The 18,909-nt window shown below is 36.2% G+C and overlaps 1 protein-coding gene across 10 annotated transcripts in view; it reads right to left on the minus strand.

Annotated features, from left to right (window-relative positions):
* Window positions 1-12,511, minus strand: part of LOC5579824 (microtubule-associated protein futsch) — a 166,013-nt gene extending 153,502 nt beyond the window's left edge. For 2 of the 10 annotated variants that reach the window (XM_021838863.1, XM_021838853.1), the window contains exons 1-2: window positions 11,964-12,063; window positions 10,773-11,088 (exon numbers count right to left, since the gene is read on the minus strand). The gene's annotated coding sequence lies outside the window, so the exon portion shown is untranslated. Of the gene's footprint in view, window positions 1-10,772; window positions 11,089-11,272; window positions 11,774-11,838; window positions 12,064-12,327 lie in introns of those variants that run through there. The other 8 variants (XM_021838861.1, XM_021838857.1, XM_021838862.1 and 5 more) reach the window with 8 other exon arrangements.
* Between the last annotated feature and the right edge of the window lie 6,398 nt (window positions 12,512-18,909).

Raw genomic sequence — 18,909 nt, forward strand, 5'->3', positions numbered from 1 at the left:
AATCAGAAATATAAAACAAGCAGCCTTTGCCAAGTTAATATTCGTCTCGTACAAACTAAGAGTGAAATTTTCAATGCGTCATCTTATTGGCCATTTATGACAATCAAGTCTTATCCTGGAAATATTCCAAATTATTGAAGTTCACCCAATATGTGGATTGGTTAGTATTCACATAGGATTTTCAATTCGAGCCATTTTTCATGACTTAAAGTTTGAAGTTTAGTTGTTTTGAAGTCACTATTTTGATAATTTTGTGTTACTAAAATCACTCATATTTTAATGTCTGACCGCTACCAGCCCTGCTTTTTTAAACTCATAAATATTCAGAATTCTATCGTACTTAATGAAATCATTCCATTTCATTTTCGACACACTTTTTGATCATTAGAACAATTGAAAATAAATACTTTATCATCATTCAATCGATATGACACTGCTGTTAAAAATTGGTCTACGTCGCATGTTTAAACTCTCAGTGTTTTCTTGTGGAAGTGCAGAGGACTCCTCGGCTTCCATAAAACAAGTAACACGTCAAAATTTTCCTCCCGTCCTCAAATTGACCTGCATTCGCACGCAGATGGCGCCGTTATTGTTTGTTATAACAACGAAAACACCAGTACTTACGCATTGAGGATACTACTGATTCAGAGTAGCGTCTCTGGATTCCCTGTGTAAGTACAGCTGTTTTTGCAACTGCGGGTGGTCAATCACACTCTAAGCAAATATCTGAAATAATTTCAAATGAAATTCCTGGAGAAAATCACCAAAACATACATACAGTTATACGAGTAGTAATACTTGACGTAATGTTTTGAGGAATTAAAAAAAACTTTATGATTCTATGATTCTATAAAGTTTTTTTTTTACTAAAAATTTTATATCCTGATTCCTTTTTGGTTTCTTTTTATTTTCTTGTTTCCTGAATGGTTTATTTTTGGTTCATTTTAGCTTTTTTGGTTCTTGTTGGTCTGTTTTTCATGCATAAGTTCTCCAAAGTTCCTTGTTTTCAGGACACTTAGCCGCTACCAGCCCTGATTTCATCCATCCAACCCGAGACGTCACTGACCGACCACAAATTAAATCAACCCTCGCTCCGGAGACGACAAATCCATCCATCCATCATGCCATGCCATGGCGGGTTCGAGAAGAGCCCGCAGGGCTAATTGAACTCGGTCATCTCATTACAGTTTCATTTTCATTATCACACTTCACCATATAGCTCTTAGCAGACAGAAATGCACAATAATCGATACCTACGATGATGCATCATCATCCGGCAGTTAATCCACCTACAACTCTGGCAACGCTTACTTCGCTAGGGTGGGTGTGCCGGTATTCACCATCTTAAGGATTTTTTTTATAATTCAATCGAGACTTTTGAATATTGTCAATATGTTAAACGAAAGCTTCCGATTCGTGTAAGAGAATTATCGAGTATTAGAACAGAAAACCAGTGCAAATGCGATCAAAGTGACCATAGAGGTAGCCATGTAAACCAACTTTTACTATGGTTCTCTAACTCGATATCAAGATACAGAATATCGAGTAAGGGAGAGTTGGCTGTATTATGAATCGAGGTATGGTATGGTACATCTACCCTACACGAAATTGCCATCTGTCCACTTTTGCGCCTACTGGGATGCGACAGTGCACACATCGCCACATCGGTCAGGGAAGAACAATTTGACTTTATTACCGCAGTAGGCAAGCCGGGCCTTCGCAGTCCGTCCCACCATCTAGGGCAATTTATTTATTAAATAATCTTGGCAGATCGCCCGGATTAGATGTCTCCTCGGATGCTGTCCAGCTAGGCTGCACAGGCCAACACTAGATTTGATAGCAGATTATGCACGTATATCTAGTAGGCAGACACACCGCAGATGATAATCATCTATCTTTTTCCACCCCCTCGAGTGGAATTCTCGGGCAACCCGTTGTCCGTCGTCCCCTTTCGTTTTGAGATTTGAATCCACCCTCAACCCTGGCATTGCACAAGGTTGTGCGGTGGTGGTGCGGGGTCGGCGGAAGCGGAGGAGCCGCAAAAATGATGGTCACTGGAGAACTAGGGCTTCCACTCGGTACACAGCATCCCGACAAAGAAAGCGGCGGTGGTGCACGGAAAATCGATATTGATATTTTTAGTAGGCCGTGAAGCACATGTGGTGAAGATTCGGAGTGAGGTGAGACGTGTGAGCCCCCTCAAGCCGTCGTCGTCGTCGTCGGTTGGAAGTTTGATTTGGGTTTTACCGGGAAGGAGAAAACAACTGTTGGCAGGTGATGAATGAGTTTCGGAGACTGCTTCGATTGGGATTTTGGTTTCGTCGGAATCAGCAACAATCCGGATTCGAATGGGTTGCTAGGCAGAATCGAAGTATGTCATTTCTCAATCTCATCTTGGGGGAAATTAGTTTTCAGTTATCGATGTGGGAAATGATTTTCTTGTGAATTTGATTCTGAGAATTACGAATAATGTACACTTGAATGATTTCAAATGCAACAGCAATATCTAATAAGGCTTTACTGAAACATTGTTAATGCTAATGAAGTTTCTGATGGGAAAGAAGATTGAGAAGAAGATTACAAAGTTCTCAGGGCTAACCTTAGGCCGCATGCCAGTCAGGATTGTTATATGACTTTTGAGAATGATATGAGAATGATCAACTCTCCATAACTCAATATTGAAGTCGATACCTCCACTTATGGAACACAAATCCAGTGCAAATGCTATCCAAGGGATTATCAAGGTAGCCATGAGAACCTACTATTATTATGATTCTCTAACTCGATATCGAGATACGAGATAACGATATCGAGTAAGGGAGAGTTGACAGTAATTCTAATCTCGTTAGATGCAGTCATTTTTCAAAGAGGAAATATTAATTTTTGACCTCAATGACCTAAGGACTGTCAAAATGTTGTTTCGAAAAACTTCAAACTGAAAACAGCATCGGTCTGATTCAGAGGGGCTAACATGGAGCTCAATCTTGCCATACAGCAGTTCAACGCTGATCGGAATAATCCTGATCAGATAATCAAGATAGATTTTGCAGATGTGCAGATTGTTGAACAAGAATGATAGTGGCTTTCAATTCGTAATCGCTCATACATATCTATTTCAAGCCATATCCATTTCAAGCCATGCATCCTATAAATAGGTCAGAAATCGTAGTGTGAATTTACTGAGAATGGAAAACAATTGTTTTCATTTTTTCTAAAAACGAATCATACTTGCCGTTTTGAACTTCGTCAACATTTTAGTTCAGAATACACAAAGTTGTTCAGCAAGATAAGTTCCATACTTTTAATAGACTACATGATTCGATTTTTTTTAATAATTCTACAAAAGAAAGATTCAGATTTTATTAAAAGAATCATTTGTTAAACAGTCTCAGTCCAGTGATGAGATACAAAGCTGCTGCCTTGGATAAAGTTGATCAACTAGTAAAACTGAACTCTAGGAAGATTTGCAACGAAAAGTTCTTTCTAATACATCACTATTTCCGAGCTGAACCGTGTACATCATGGATGTCAATCACGTGAGTAAATTTTTCGCCATGTTCGTTCCGCTTCCACGGTCAGCAGTCAAATGATTTTTCTACACTTATCCGTCAGTAGAGCACAAGCACGAGAATGTCGTCTGACACGATGACATTTTCATAAACCATGAAGCTGACATAGATGTCAGATATATCCGATCACAAATATATCAAAAACAGTTCAATCTTGCTTGTTAAGTCGAATACGACACAATGGGAGCAGCGCGTATGAAAGAAAATGATAGAAATTAACAAAACCATATCGCTTTCTGGTGACGCCATCGTGGTCAGTTGCATTCAATTGACATTTTTCTTCCGTACATTCTTTTGATCGCTCGTGTTGTGAATGCTGAAGGCAAAGGCTGTCGAATGTCAACGAAAACTACTGTGAATGCTGACAACACTGATCACCGGGTCACCACCAGTGGATGAGCAATCGATGAAGTTGCCAGCTTAAACGATTGTCTAATCCTCTAGATTTGTACTCTCAAAGACTTAAGGTGTAGCTCCGTTTTATCTTCACCTTAAGCAGGAAATGTTTATTTATTTCACTAAACAACAGGATTGTATATTGATAAATGTCCGTCTGGATCTTTTTGAAATTCGGACACGATTATCTAGACAAACAAATTTGTTAATCTATCTGCAGACAAAGCTATAGAGCTTAATTATTTGAATACTTATTTTGAAAACGACTCAATCGATCAAAAAGCAATGCTGCTGGTAGTGTTTGAGTGCCTTGAATAAAGAAACTTTGGAGTTAGGAACCAAAAAGTGACCGAAAATAGACCCAACAGGAAACACAAGAACAAAACGTAATCTAAAAATGAACCAGAAGATAAGAATTTCATTATAAAATTAGGCCAGACATTTCTCTTTCTTAGGATGCTTTCTTGAGACATTACGACAGTACTACTGCTAGTATTACTGTTTGTAGATTTACATGATTTTATCTGGGAATTTCGTGAGATTTTAGGTCGATTTCTGAACGAGTTCATTAAGTGATTATTTCTCTTGGAATTCCTCCAAGACTTTTGTTTCCGATATCCGTAGAATTTACCTAAAAGATTCCATCAGGAATTTCCCCAAAGATTCTACTGAATATTTTTCAAGGATGTCCTCCAGAATTATATCCGGTGATTCTTCCATCGAATTCCTCTGTGTATTCTTCAAACTTTTTGTTTTTATCTTCAAAAAAATCTTCACTAGAACGCTTGAGTAGCAACAGTTGTTACTGTAGAATTCGATTGAAGGGTTTTTGAAAACAAATATCTGTTGGAACGCTTAGTATAGTCTTTGGAAAAAATCGGGATATCCCTGAGGAAATCACATCCTTTGGAAAAACGCTGGAAGAATTTCTGGGACATTGGTAGAGGAGTCTCAAGAACAATTGCTGGAGAGATCACTGTATGAGCCCCTTAAAGTGCTCCAGATGAAATCTTTGGACAAATTACTAGAAGATTTCTTGAAGTTGTTTCCTGCTGAACATCGCCGTTGAAGTCTTTGAATTTTTCTCTGGTGCCTAAAAAATTTTGCATCAGGTTTCATTGCAATCAGAGTGAGGAAAAAAGAGACTCCGTAGAGACCATTTCGATTGAACTAGAGACTATGAAGACCTTTCATTAGAAATAGTCTCTAGAAAAAGACCTGTTACCAGCCTAACACCAATTTCTTCAACTCAAAACTATCCGTTTGTTCAACCACTTGAATATGAAAACATGAATAGAATAAGCATAATTTTGATTAAGGTACCAATAAAAGGGAACCATCAAATGCATGTTGTTGACGGATAAGCCCGAAAAATATGGAATTTAACCTGTAAACATATAAAATCTACAAACATACACACAATATTTTAAAAAATCGTTACATTGATTCAAATCCGTAATTGGTTTACGTTCATAAGGGATTTAAACTTTTTGAACGTAATAAAGTAGTTTGAATTCTGATAAGAAAAACCTTACAAAGAACATAAAAAATTGACTAGATACTATTCTAAAGTATAAAAATGTTTTTCTAGGAAATGGACCCCCACAAGACACTGGCCCCAGCATTTGTAAATCCGGTCCTGCCAGAACTGTTGCTCATTTGGTATTCATGACAATGAATTTACAGAACTTCCCAACGATTTTTGTTTGATAGTCAAAAAAAAAAAAAAACGCCAAAAATTGAAATGGCGCTTACGCCAATCTGCTAGATTATGGCAGTTCAATGGATGCAGATTCAAGGACCAACCATATGATCAGGCTGCTGGAGGCCAACAAGAATCTTCCATAAGTAGATGAAAAAACCGAATTTAGTTCTATACCATTTAATTCCACTAGAGTTTGTATCCTTTGACAGATACGCGTATTTCGACCTCAACTGTAAGGCCGTCTTCAGTGTCGTGTACGAGACTCGACTTGAATCTTCCATGTTTAAAGTGAAGATGATTCGAAACTTATCCTCAAATTTTCAAGCACTCAAATCTAAAAAAAAATACAAACAGCTGAAAATTTCATCGCTTCGAGTCACCACCAACGACCAAATATTTTCATCCTGAACAACAAAATTTGTTGTTTTCATTCGATTTCAAATTGCTTTCAGACTACTTTTAACAAACTGTGTTACTTGTAATTCACTGTGTTCCTTAGTAAATCAAATTTTGAACGGACTTTCTTAGTGTAACTGATTTTGTATCAGTTATGTTATAATTTCTTCGAACTACGCAATTTTTTTTATAGCAAATATGAAACAATTTTTTTGTTGCAAAAAATATGATATAGTTATGATACATTTTTGTTGTAATCCTCTGGTCTGCGTAATAGATTAGCCTCATGTACCCTTGGATTCTTCTTCTAGATATCGATTTAATCAATTCGAGTCACCAGCAACGACCAAGTTTTTGTCCTTAACAACAAAATTTGTTGTTTTCATTCGATTTTAAATTGCTTTCAGTTTGCTTATAACAAATTGTGTTATAATTATGTTTCTTCCTAAAACAAATTTTGAGTGGACTTTGTTATTATAACTGATTTTCTATTAATCATGTTAAAGTTTCTTCGAACTACGCAATTTTTTTATAGCAAAAAGAAACAAATTGTTTTGATTGCAAAAAAATTGACATAGTTATGATACTTTTTTGTTGTAATCCTCTGGTTCTAATAGATTAGTCTTATGTATCCTTGGATTCTTCTTCTAGATAACTACTCTGTCTAGTGTGCCGACCAGATGGAAGGAACAAGATTATTACAGGATGTGTTCCTCAAATTTGCTTTTTTATATCAGCGGATGCTATAAAACATGCACCGTTAGCAGTTAAAATAACGAAAATTATTTCGAAATTTGCACCAAATAAAACAAAAATATGACAAATCCGTTTGGAATTTGGAAAGAGATTATTACAGAATGTGTTTCAAGGATGTTACAAGATAACAAAATTATAGCAAATTATCTTACTTTCCATAGTTTCGGATGTTCCTTACGTCAAAATCAATGTCAAACGCCGAACATTTTACAAATGTTGCTATAAAAACTGAAACAAATTAGGAACGAAGCCATCTTGATAACAATTTTTACACAGAGTTAGTATTCTCTACGAAAAATGTGGTGTGAAATCTTCGCGTGCTGGTACAACTTAAGCAGCCTCAGAACTGCTCTTGTCAGCTCTTCTGGGGTTTGAAACAAGTTACGGAACATTGAGAGGACGAAACGTGGGAGGATCTGCGAAGCATTCGTGGATCAACCAAAGTAGAATTGCTTTCAAAATCCGTGGAGGATTGTTTGATTGGGAAATTCATTTTTTTTTCAATTTTCATGACCATCGAAGTTCGAACCACTGAATAGTTGTTCACTGGAAACATTGTTTTCCCTAATTCGCACTTAATTGAACGACAACTTTGATGACCTGTTAATTGTACTGACTCGATTGTCCCAAATTTAGTAGAAGGATAAATACAAAAAAAACTTGCGTTGAACTTATGGTCCCTTGAAATGAAACACTATCTCAAATCTACGTTTCTTACTCTTGAATTTTCAAAACGTTTAACCTTAGCAAAGGGTTTCGAAACAAAACGAAAAACTAAAAAAAAATATTTGTGGTCGTTAAGCTGTGAAGTCGCCCTGCTCTTATTGATTGAAGTAAAATTTAATTGGGAGAAAAAAAAACCAAACCAAAAATTTTCAAAACCCTTTTTTCGAATTTTGCTCGAATACATTTCAATAGCCGTATCTGTAGTTTACTAACGACACCTCGTCAAACGTTTTGAGCTTCAAAGACTTGGCAAAAATTTTACTGATGTGTCAGGCAGAGCTTAAAAGAAGAAAAAAAATGGCGCAATTCTTGTCAAATTCTCATATTTTGTGAGCGCAGAAATGGATATAAAGTGAATAGACTTGACATGGACGTTGTCATCTTCTTCCCGGAACAACGATAGATGAATTCCGTTCAAAATCATTGAAGAGATTGAAATTTTGTAGGAAAATGAAAAATGATAGACAAAAGGTTTTTTGATGACCAAAGTCCGAAGTACATGAAAGACAAGGTCATCAAAGTTCATTCCACTGAGCCGATTGCCACAGGGACACTTTTGATCCCTTGAAATGAAATATTATCTCAAATCCATGTTTAAAAGTGTTGAATACTTTCAAAATTTGTACGAATTGTACGATTTTTTGTGAATGCATTCCAACAGCCGTCTCTTTTTTGTAATAGTGACACCTCATTACACATTTAGATCAATGACTTCACAAAAACTGGGTTGATGAGTTGGGCTAAGCTGAAAAAAAAGCCAAATTTTTTTGAAACTTTTACCGAATTCTCAAATTTTGTTCGCCGGATTGGAAATAAGGTCGATAAACTTGACATTGACATTGTCGTCTTGTAAATTTCAATGATACTTGATCTATGATTGATTGTGCGATGAACCGTAGAATTTATATGATACTATATTTCAATGGTTAATATGATTTACTCAATTTTTTTCTTAAATCTCTTCTCTTGTTTGTTTGTTTGTTTTTTGGCCAAACCCGATTGAAAATAGCATTGGAAAAATACTTGATCAAAATGGACCAATTTCAATAGACGACCAAGGTTAAAACAAAAAATTTTGCTCATGGAACTGATCGTTCGGTTCGAAAATTATCATTACAAATTTCCGATAAATAGCTGATTACTCGATGAACTGTAGTAATGTACAAGACACCAAACCGCAAAAACCCACAATAGGGTCCTAAAGCCCTGTCTCAATTTTGTTACCAAACGCTTAAGTTTAGGGCAGAAACACATGTTTACTCAATTTTTAAATGATTTTCATTGGTTTAAGTACAAAAAACATTTTTTTTATGATTTTTGAGATTTTGTCACACCCCTTGGTTTAAACTCGAATTTTGGGTATATTTTGTTTTCCGTGTCCCTTCCGAAATGTCAGATAGGAACAACCCCAGTGTTAAAACTATATGCCCTGTGGCATTTTTGTCGAAAAAGTGAATGTCAAACAAGATCACAAGTGTCAAAGTTGATATTTGGAACCATTTTTAAAATTGAAGTTGAAAAACGATATAGCCGTTATTTGAACGGGAAAACTTGCTAAAGTAGTTGCAAGAACATGCTCTTTCGTAGTATTGAATAAAAACGAGAATTCATTAAACATTTTAGGACCCAATTGGGAGCAATCTGGAATGTCTTCTATGGTATGAATATTCAAAACAATTTGTTTTAAACGGATTGAAATTCGACAAATTCTCAGTATATTGGCGTTGTCATCTTGTAAATTTCAATGATACTTGATCTATGCTCGATTAGACAATGAACTGTAGAATTTGTCTGACACTATATTCACATTTGCTTTTGGGATTATCATAATTCGTTTCTTAATCCAATAAAACATTTGAAAAATCCTAATAAAACTCATATTAGACTGGGAATATCTCATTTCAAGACAAAAAAAAAAATGGAACGATGATTATGATAGGTTGCTCATATTGCACATCTCAGTTCATGTTGAGCAAATTTTTCAACAAGTTCAAGTACTACCCAAATTCCCTAGCTTAATATCTGTTTTTTGTTCAATTTGAAAATTTACTTGTCTCCAAATAAGGTTGTTGAAATGGTAAGTAGCACTTCAATTCCATAGTGCAAATTAGATTAGCCGTAATTAACGACTGTGGATTGGTTTGTGGCCTAATCCGATTGAAATTAGCATTTGCAAAATACTTGACAAAATGGACCAGTTTCAATAGATGACGCAATATGATGACTAAATTTGAAACAAAAATTTTTGGTCATGGAACTGACCTTTATGTTAAATAGTTTCAGAATTTCGATGAATGACTAATTACTCGATGAACTGCAGTAATGTACAATACACCGAGGCTTCAATTGTTTTTTGAGAGCATTTTAGAATGATTTCTATCGTATATCTGTATTCAAGATAATTCATTTTGAACGGAATCTGAAAAAATACTCAATCGAATATATAATGAACCTTAAATTCTATTCTAACTTTATTAATTTTATTATTGAGCACATTTTCCAATCCACCAAATTGAAGTCGATGTTTTCGACAGACTTCTTGGCAAAAGTTGTATTGTTGAATTGAGTCATGTCCAATGGATGCCAGATCACGTCGACAAGTTTTTTTTCGAAATTCTTAGGTTTCGTTCCCGGAATTGTACGTAATGTAATATTACATTTGCTAATTTGAAAAAATAAAATAAAATAAATCGTTATAAGTGACCTAATGAATTATTGATTAAACGATCAACTGTAATAAATTACATGACACCATGTCTTAGTTGTTAGTTAAGAGTATTATATAATTCATTAGTTTTATCGATTTTTTTATGATAACTTGTTGAATAATCTGATTAAAATTTGAAAAATTCCTAATCGAATAAATACGACTGGAAATTTTCATATGAATTGGTTTATAAATTATAATGATAACCATGATAAGCTTCTAAATGTTGCACATTAGAGCTTTTGATATCCAAGTTTAGCAATACGTTTAGGAACTACACAAACTCACAAGCTTAGAAGGTATTGCTTCAATTCTTGTATAAAAATCTTCTTGCTAATAGTTATCGAAAACATTCTTAGATTTCCATTCCCCCAAAAAAGTTTTAATCATCCATTAACATTATCCTGGAAATTCCTAATTCATCTTTAACTTTCAGTAATAAAACCAAAAACTTTTTCTTAAAACGGTCTCACCAAATTAAAAATTCCCAAAATTCCAACTAAATCCCGGTACTCACCTAGTATTCGCTAAATGATCGTCCGTCAATGGTGATGGTGCGGCGAACCACCCGTTTTGCAACCCTCAAGAAGACCTCACACCGAGAGGTTCTTTCGCTCCAGAATTTATCTCAAAAAAACGTGTTCGTAACTGAATCACACTATCGGTGGCTCACTTGGCCCAATATTCGAAACTTGTGTGTGCGTTCGTTCGTTTCTTTTTCACTGAGAACACTCGATCACAACGAACTTTTTTCGATTTGACTTTTTTTTCCGCTCTAGCACTGATTTTAATCCAATTCTCTATTTGTTCTTCACACTGTTACCGTTAATTCCCTGTAAAAAGAAATCGAAAGAAATGTTGAAGAATATCCGTTTCCGTGTGCGCGCGTGCGAATGCTCGCCTATCTGTCGGTTGTCTATTTTTCCAATCCCGGAGGAAGATTAGGAAAAATGTCACACACTACAGTGGAGTTCGGTGTTCGAAACTGTTTTCCCGGCAAAAGGTTCCACCACACACCACTATCTAGCGAAGCAGGCGGGCGCAGTTATTTCCAAATTGTTGAACAAGCAAAAAAAAAAAGAACTGTTAGATCTCAGTAGGCGCTCAGGTCCCACACACGGACCGAACTGCACGCACTTGCACACACTTTGACCACTGAACTGAAACTGAATCTCGGGGATGATGCTTGACCAGACCGGACCGCTAACTCTACAACTACTTCTGGCTCGGTTGGCGTTCACGACCAAACTAAGAGAGGGCGCACAGATCTTCTTCACCACCTTTCCCGGCGAGCCAGCCAGTCGGCCAGCAGCGACACAGGGAGAGATATGTACAAAAAATCTTTTTTTTTTCCTTCTCCTATGTGTGTTGCAATTTCTTGGTATGTTCCTCCGCACACACTCTCTGTACTAATGTTCTCCTGCTCTTGTCCCGGACTGCCGTCTCGTTCTCTCAGTTGTTAACGAAAAATTCGAAAAACCACCGAAAAATCCACTTTGCTCAAATTTTCCTTTGAAAAAATCGTTTATTTTTTCGCTGGTTTCTCAGTCACAAACGTCACTCAATTTAAAATTTCAAATCACATTGGGAATTGAACTCAGGAGACTTCTCGGTTCTAGTGTCCCGCGCGCACTTGAATCGAAGAAAAGGCTCCACACACTCTGCTCCCGAACGACGAATGAAAGGGATTATGATGTGGGGGTCCTACTATAAACTCTAAAAGCGTTGGTCGCTGATGATGGGAAGATGATTGCGCTCGCGGTGTTCGTCTTCTTCGGTTCAAGTGTTTTATTCTACTAATGCTGTTTTTCTGCTGCTGCCCGCTTAAAAGAAGAAAAACTAGCGGGCTCTCGGTCGGGTCGTGTGTTTTCTTCTGTGCGCTGGGCACTCCTGCTCATTGCTCCTGCTCCACCTTCTTCGCTAACCGTCGCGCGCGCGAGATTACACACAAGTCCAGCCTCACACTTCTTGCATACAAGCTCGGCGAGCTCTCCCCCCGAAACGCTCGCGAGAGCCAAAAAACCGCGAGCCGAAAAAAAGAGCACCACAGCAATCACAGCCTCCTGAGTTACCTCACACAAAAAAAATCTCTTCTTCCGTCGCCTGTGAGCTCTCTGCACTGATCACACACGTTTCCACGTTTGCTCCTCTGCTTCGGGAGGAAATATCCTGCGGGAGGAAAAATCTGCGCCTCCTTTGTCGACAAAAAAAAAAGTTTGCACTACACACTTGGCGCGTTCTGCTCTGACGGCGAACGACTCAAAATTTTCGGCCACACCGTATGTGCTTTTATAGACCTCTCACTCGGCAGGCACCTCGAAGGGGCCGAAATCTTTCCTCTTTCGCGCGAGGGCTGAGCTCCAGCCATCCGTCCATCCGTTCCGCCTCGCGTCGACCACCGCCGATCGGGAACGGTCGGCTGAGAGCGCGGGTGCACTCGGGGCGGCGTGTGTGTGCCTGTGCGCGCGCGGGCAGCGAGGTGGGTCCCGGGTCGGGTCAGGTGGGATGAAGGGTTTTCGGTCGGGAAGCATTTTTCTGGTGGGGCCATTGTCGCGCACTGACTGTGTTTGACCAGCGTCATCGTTGTCGGCGTCGTCGTCGTCGACCTGATCATAGTCGGCGGTGTCTTCGTCACTCTTGGAATTTAGATGCCGTCAACGTGTGTCGTCCCAGTCGTCGTCGTTTGCCGATGATGTCTTTTGCTTCGGTCGGGGTGCAGTTTTTTGAGTGGTTGCTTAGATTCAGCAGAGATGGGAACTCAGAATTATGCAGGGACCGAAGGGGAACTCTTTGGTGGACAGTGGGAACCAATCGGGATTAGAAACTTTTTGGTAGTTAAATGTTCTAATAGTAGTCATAAACCAGTTTTTGTTGAACCGAAGTTCGAAAGAACCAAAAAGGCATTTATAATCTATTCTAGTCGGATTTAGAATAATCTAAAAGTTTGTTTCAGTTTCTTAGAACCAAATCATCAATGACGGTTGAAATTATTGAAGAAAGTATGATTAAGATAATTCTATTAGAAATTGTAGGTAGGTAAAATACATAATTGATCAAGCCAAAAATTTGGCTCGTCTAGAATCATATCCCTTTAAACATTATACATAATTATACCATAATCAATATAAAAACCATGTGGCATTGGCACTAACCGTTAAATTCACTGCATTTTTCTAGCAAAACACTCCAATGAATACATTTATATGACTCTTTGTTCTGTTGGCTCTGATACAAGACTTAACAAACAATTCCACCTCAAGTGAAGTAAATACGGCCCAAAATTCGGTTGCCGATGCAGAGTTGCCGATAATAGTACAGCAGATCAACAAGCAGTTCTTATGGAAAAGACTGCCGAAGAGAATGGGGTTGCCGAAAAGAGTCTCACTGACATGATAATTTCGGAAGCACTGTAAAAATGTTCCCAAAAAGTTTTTGATGACTCTGACAGTATGAATCGATAGAGGTCTATGTAATGCACAAATGTAAACAGACAGACACGTAATTTGTTTGCATATGTCCGAGAAGAATACAAAAGAAACGCGTGATCGGCTTAGACTGCCGAAAATCCGTGAATTCCCCTATTACGAAATCTAAAATTAGGATTGTCGCTTTAGTTGTGGAAAAGACGTGACAATGTCAGTCAAATTTGTATACTGACCTAACTTGACTAGATTTAATATTGAGGTCGATCGGTGAAATAAAAAAAAATCAAGCCTCATTATATATGCCTAGGCATTCTGTTCAGTCTGCTCTTAAACTAATTGTTCCAAAAGCTCTTTTACAATTATTAACTCAGACATTTCTTTACGCGGTTGCCACCCTTTGCATTCACATTTTATGTGACAGGGATTTTACATTTCGAAATCATGTGGGACTCTAACCCATACACCATCAGCATATTTTTTATAGCTTAGGACTTTACATCTGGCTCATTAAACCAAGTCACTTTGTTTGGCATCCTTTATATGGATATAACTTTGTCATGATCCCTGCAGAAAACTCAGCAATTTGTAAGCTTTCCAAACATGGGAGCCAAAATCATATGATACCACTGAGCTGGTGGGTATTTTCCCATTCCTATTAATCATTCAGAAATTCCTTTAGAATTTTTTTATAACTTTACTTTCATACGTTATTACTTTTTTTCTATCTTCATTAAAGATGTTTTTAGCCCCGGGCTAGTTTATCTCGGGACCAACGGCTTTACTTCCATTCCGAAGTCATAAGTGACTTTCTTAAGAATGGGATTCGATCCCAGGTCCTCCGCGTGAGAGGCCTGCGTTCTAACCATTACTACTATTTCCCCAGGTTCTCATACATAGATTCCTCGATGAATTCATGTACTCCTATGAATTTTTACAGGTTTTCCCTCAGGAATTCATCCATAAATTTCTCTAGGAAACGCTCCAATGGAAAATCAGTAAGCATTCTTCCAGGGTTACTCTTGAAAGTTTTCCAGCGATTCCTCCAAGAAACAGTTTTTGTATCCTGAAAGTCTTCTCATCTACCAAAATGCTGTAGAATTCATCCAATATATTGATGCTGCTGGATTAATGACTGGAATGAAGACAATTTCTAAGCTTTCCCATAGATATTTCTAGACATTTCCGCGGTTTAGAAAACATTTTAAGCGTTTCTAAAGTTTTACTGTGACAGATTTATTGAAGTTCAAAAGTAAAGTGGGGTAAATTTTTGACAAACGTTTCTCTTTGATATTCTTTGCTCAAATCCAGGACCTGTATTCGGACGCAGCAGGCGCCGTTATTGTTTGTTATAATAAACGAGAGCACCAGTACTCACACTTTGAGGATGTAACTGACTCTGAGTAGCGTCTTTTGATTCACTGAGTAAGTACAGCTGTCCTTTTAACAACCGAGTAGCAACTGTGGGATTCTTTGAATTCAACTAGCAATTTTTACTGGGACTTTTTGAGTTTTTTTTTCTGGGATAAGTGACAAGTAACAATTTTACCAGACTTTTTTCAGAAAATCTTCCAAACATTTTTCTCTAGAAGAATTTTTCTAAGGATTCTTAACAGGATTCTTAAAGTCAATTATCTCAGGATTACTCTTGAATTAGTGACAACCATGTAATACTTCAAAACAGCCGCGATGAACTCTTTCCAGTGAATAGAGCTGTTTCTCCAGTCACTTAATTAGGGATTTCTGCAGGTTTCTGTAGGAGATTCCTCCAATAATTATTCAAACATTCCTGAGTTCCCTCCAAAAATCACCACCAGATTTTCGTAATCAATTTAGCTAAGTTTTTTTCAGGAATGTCTACAAGGATTTCTCCAGTAGTTTCTTCGAGAGTTGTTTGTGGAAAATTAATAAAAATACAAAAAAATCAGCAAAAATTCAGCTAAGAGGTCCTCTAGAATTTCTCAGCTAAATTTCAATGGAAATCCTTATAAAAATTATTGAAGAACCTCTAAGAGTTTCCTAGAAAAAATACAGCGTGATCTCAAGATAAATCATAAGGGAAACGGAAAAATCGTTGGAGGACTATTCGGAGACATTTCCACAGTAATCTATAAATATGTTTTGCAGGGCTTGTTGGGGTAATAGCTGAACAAAATCAAATGGTAATACTAGTTGGAATTTTGGAGTAGTTCCCGATATAACACCTGTAGAAATTTGGGAAAAATCTATAAATAATTGATGGCGCATAATTGGAATATTTCCTCAAGAGTCCTTCCAAGAATGCTTGAAGAAATTATGGGAGGGAACACAGCATACACTCCAGAAAAAAATATCTGTAAAACTTATGCCACAATGACTGGAAGCATTCCTGTTAGAATTCCAGGTTAAACTCGGTGGAAATTCCTAAGTAGTTTTTTTTTTCTCTGCGGAATCTCTAAATCTGTTTAGAGTTTTTGTAGGACCTTTTGAAGCAAAATTTGAAGAGATTTCGAAGAAACTTCTTATTAAATCACCGGAGCATTTTATGTAGGAAACTCTTAAGGAATATTTCTAACAAAATGCAACAAGTGCTGTGGGAAGTATTTTTGGACTAATTTCTAGGAAAATTATCGAATGAATAAAGTACTTAAAATATCTTAAAAATTAATCTGAAAAAAATCCTTGGAGAAATTCCTAAAATAAAAATCGTTTTAGTATTCTTGTGAAATTCCTAGAGAAAAAAAATCGCGAAGAAATATTAATTTAGAAAGAAATCTCTGATATTTTTAAAATGCCTTGAGACATTATGGTACTACAGTTGACCCTTCACAATTGATGCACCAAATACAGAACAATATTGCAATGTAGAGCTGTTGAATTAAAATTACAACTCATTCAAAACTAGATTCAAAATATTTGAAAAAGATCTAGAATATCAAGATGTGATGATTCTACTGTACATGATTCTCTTCATATATTTTGTCAGAATTGACAAAGACGCTCATCTTTCTTCAAAAATTAAAAAAAAAATCCTACCCTTATTTAAAAGCTAAATTTTAAAGATTCCTCTATTAGTGCTCCACTCCACAAAAAAGCAGAGCGGTTCCACAGAAAATGACGACTTTTTTCCCAAATTTCATTTTTATATTTTTTGATTTGGATGAAATTTTGCACATGCTTTCTTTATGCCCAAAAATGCCTTTTAGCATCATCGGCTCGCCATTTTGACTCTAGTCTTACTTTTGAGAAGGGCCTAAGAAAAAAATCCTTAATAATTTTCAAAAATTTATAACATAGAAACGGTTTGTCCGATTAGTTTGGTGCCTTCCGCAAAGTTTTAGGTTATTGTTGGGTTTATCTGGAAAAAAAATATACACTGTAAAAAAAATGTTGTAATTTTTTATATATCGAAAATAAAGCTTAAAAATCAATTTTCTCAAAAATAGTATTTCTGATTTTTTTTTTATTTTTTATATGTTAAAGTAGACAAAAAATGAAGTCTTTTGCACAGTGGGTCAAGATGGAGAAATCATGGACAAAAAAGTTATGATTTTTTAAAAAAGGTTGATTTTTCAATATGGTCTAAATAAACTTTTTGAATGCTTTTCGACCCGATTTTATGAAAGTACGCAAAATTTTCAACAACCTTATGAGAAAATTTTGCTAATTGCTACCGAAACATTTGAAAAGTTTATTATGACCATTTTCAACAAATTCACCTTATTTTGAAAATCATATCTTTTTTGTCCATGATTTCTCCATCTTGACCCACTGTGCAAAAGACTTCAGTTTTTGTCTACTTCAACATATAAAAAAATAAAAAAAAAATCAAAAATACGATTTTTGAGAAAATTGATTTTTAAGCTTTATTTTCGATATATAAAAAATTACAACATTTTTTTTACAGTGTATATTTTTTTCCAGATAGTCCCAACAATAACCTAAAACTTTGCGGAAGACACCAAACTGATCGGACAAACCGTTTCTAAGTTATATTATAATGACCGAAAATTGAAAATTATATCATAATTTTGTATTAAAATCGCTGTATCTTTAAAAAGGTAAAAGTTAGCCTGATTTTTCCGTATACTTTTTTTGTTGTAAATTTTGCGTACTTTCATAAAATCGAGTTTAAAAACATTTAAAAAGTTTATTATGACCATTTTCAAAAATTCACCTATTTTCAAAAAATCATAACTTTTTTGTCCATGATTTCTCCATCTTGACCCACTGTGCAAAAGACTTCATTTGTTGTCTACTTTAACATATATAAAAAAATAAAAAAAATCAAAAATACGATTTTTGAGAAAATTGATTTTTAAGCTTTATTTTCGATATATAAAAAATTACAACTTTTTTTTACAGTGTATTTTTTTCTGATAGTCCCAACAATAACCTAAAACTTTGCGGAAGGCACCAAACTGATCGGACAAACCGTTTCTAAGTTATAATTTTTTGAAAATTATCAAGGATTTTTTCTTAGGCCCTTCTCAAAAGTAAGGCTAGAGTCAAAATGGCGAGCCGATGATGCAAAAAGGCATTTTTGGGCATAAAGAAAGCATGTGCAAAATTTCATCCAAATCAAAAAATACAAATATAAACCGACATTCGAATTCAAATGGAACAGCTCAGCACTCCTGTTGAAAATTATTGCTATTTATCAGCCATCGCCTGCGTCGCCAAGCTTGAGCTATGTATGGCATGCAAGCTTTTTCATGGTGCGTGTACTCAGCCACCGATCTTGGGTTTAGTGACCGCTGTCAACTGTTGAAGAGTTTTTTTTTCAATCATTTTAAACGATTAAGCTTTTTTACAGTTATTCCAGGGGAACCTCTTTTGTGAATTTCTTGATGTTATTTAAATTGCCGCAGCCATTTAAAAATATACCCTTTAAAATAATTCCTGAGCAGGTTTTTGATGCAGCGAAAAATGAAAGATTTTTTAAGAAATCCTTGGACAAGAAAAACTAGTAGGAGCTCTGGTTAGTTCTTCGCATTCTTTTGAAGATCTTAATTAAGTTTTTCTAACAACTACTGGTATCTTTTTTTAGCGATCGCAGGACTGCGTACATATTTATAATAAATTGACCTATAAATCAATTTTCTGTTTTAAGTTAACTTTGCTAATAGGTATGAAAACATTATTACCATTATTAAATCGGCGAGTTTTGTTGCAAATGTCCTCTGCAAGCATCAATGAAGTCAAGTTTATCAAGATGTGTTCCGTAACTTTTAAAACAAACTCTTGCAACTT

Source organism: Aedes aegypti, chromosome 1 (genome assembly GCF_002204515.2).
Source record: "Aedes aegypti strain LVP_AGWG chromosome 1, AaegL5.0 Primary Assembly, whole genome shotgun sequence".
Taxonomy (NCBI): Eukaryota; Metazoa; Arthropoda; class Insecta; order Diptera; family Culicidae; genus Aedes; species Aedes aegypti.